Here is a 2,500-nt window from a genome sequence, read left to right as displayed (position 1 = left end):
GTTGATCATGCCCAAGAATTTCTGCAGTGCTGTGACGGTCGTAGGCATGGAGAAGCTCTGAATGGGCGCTACCTTCTCAGAGAGGGGAAGGACTCCTTCAGGAATGATGCGGTGCCCTAAGAACGACATTTTATTGGCTTCAAAGGTGCACTTATCTTACCAGATTATAAGGCCGATTTGCTGCAGGCAGTCAAGCACGATGCGCAGGTGACGGAGGTGTTCCTCTTTTGAGGAAGAGAACACAAGTATGTCGTCCACGTAACATACACAGAAGGGGAGGTTCCCTAAGATGCCATCCATGAGATGTTGATAGGTGGCCCCAGCACACAGGAGTAAATGAAGGTTTATATACCGAAGGGAGTGGTGATGGCGGTCTTGGGGATGTCTTCTGGGTTCATAGGCACCTGATAATACCCCTTTAGGAGGTTGATGGTGTAGAAAACCTTCGCTTTTTGCAGGTAGGAGGTCACGTCGGTGATGTTTGGGAGGGGGTAAGTGATCCAGTTCTGTTTGCATGTTTAGGCCTGTGATCCCAACACGGACAGAGGGAGCCGTCTTTCTTCAGGATGATGTGTAAGGGTGACGACTATGAGCTGGAGGCCTTTTGGCAAAGGCCCATTTCTTCCATTTCGGCAAACTTCTGTTTGGCGGTTGCCAATTGATCCGGTGCCAGATATCTGAATTTGGCGAAGACTGGGGGTCTTGTCGTCTTGATATGGTGATAAATACCGTGTTTGGCAGGAGCCGTGGACGTTTGGCGAGGTTCTGGACGGAAAACTTCCGGGTATGAGGTGAGGAGGTGGGCGTAGGCGTCCGTGGGTGCTCTGATGTGGAGAGCGAGGTTGGAGGGGGCGGGTTGAAGAGGTGTCGACAAGTACGAGTCTGCGTTGACCAATCGTCGGTGGGTGACAACGACCAGAAGGTGAAAATGAGAGAGGAAATACGCACCGAGGATTGGCAATGTGATGTCAGTAATGAGAAACTTCCATTTTAATTTGCCATTTCCAAACGATAATGTGAGGTTCTCGTAATGGTAGGTGGGTATCAGATCAGTTGGCAGCTACCAGGCGGACGTCGGCAGACTTAGACAGACTATGTTGTGCCCTGAAGAGTTCCCTTGGCAAAATAGAAAACAACAAGCAACCTTGTCAACCAAAAATCGCATGCCCGTTCCTGCATCATGTATAAAGAAAAGATTAGAAACACGGGAGGCCACCGCCACGAACGATGGCGTACTTTCAAGTTTTATAGCCCCTGACATTTGTTTGCGGCAGCTCCGAATCTGGAGTGGTAGTAGAAAAACTGCGGTCAGTAGGCGGCAGTAAGTGGCTGTAGAAGACGTAGGTTGGGGCGCGAGCAAGTGGTGGGTGATGGGTGGCTTTGTCGCCTCTCCGGCACATCACGGGGTAGGCGTGTGTCCTACGGCATTCACGTCGGCTTCGGTTGACGTTGAATAGGTGTCCTCATCGTCAGGAGTGGAGGCGTTGATGGAGGTCTTGAAGGCCATGAAGTGGCTGTCCATATGGGCATCGGCTTTGGTCATCCAGTCCTTTATGGGAAAACTATCGACATTTAGGTATGGCAGCGCGTACAGGTTCGGGTAAACGGCATACCCAAAGGGCACGAAGTAGGTTCACCTCACGAGAAGAGCCGTAGGCGGCAGGTCGCAGGCGAGCAATACAGGTCATTTCCCTGAGGGTGAGCGAAGCCCTTTGGTCTGCCAACGGATGTTAAGAGGGCTGAAAAAGCTTTGCTATATGGGCAACTGGCGATGGCGAGTACTGCTGCAGAACGTACGTTTAGAGGGTGTCATTCACTATTTGGGTGTCTCCTTGTTCAAAAGCCAGTCAGAGATTTCCGGGAAGGTGTCCTCGGGTATCACCGCAAGAACATAATCTGCTTTGGTCATTGAGTGAGTCACGCCCTTCATGCGGAACTGGACTTCTGCTCGCTGAAACTAACCAAACGCCTCTCCGCTGGCGAACAACGGAAGTTTGAATGGGGCGGCGCCAACTTCCGTGTGGTCCGCCATAGCAACAGTGAGGGGGGAAGGCAGGAGGTGCAAGTCCTACTCTGGGGTCACCAATGTGACGGGCCAGGAGTATGTTGTGAGTCAAAGGCGAGATGAATGCAACTGAGTAACTTTATTACGACACATCAAGGATATATACACACTAGGTCCCGGTAAGATGGTCAAAAAACACAAACATGCTATTTCTTGTCAAACCGGCAACTGGTTCTGTTAACAGTTAACAATGAAGTAGGCAGACAGGTTATTACAATTGGCTGTCAGGGGGAGGGGAGAGTGAAGATACAAAGTATAATATATACAAAAAAGAGAAATGGCGTTACTATGCACGCTGTGACACACGGGTGGTACAGATATGACATACGGCCGGGCTTACAGAAGGCAATATATGTGTTTGGCATTGTCTCTAATGGTTTTGTTTGGTGAAATGATATGGGAGGTCTTGAATTGCGCTCTATCTACTGGTTATTT

This window comes from Palaemon carinicauda, chromosome 12 (assembly GCF_036898095.1).
Source record: "Palaemon carinicauda isolate YSFRI2023 chromosome 12, ASM3689809v2, whole genome shotgun sequence".
Lineage (NCBI taxonomy): Eukaryota > Metazoa > Arthropoda > Malacostraca > Decapoda > Palaemonidae > Palaemon > Palaemon carinicauda.
The sequence above is the reverse complement of the archived record's forward strand: the minus strand, read 5'-3'. Positions refer to the sequence as shown.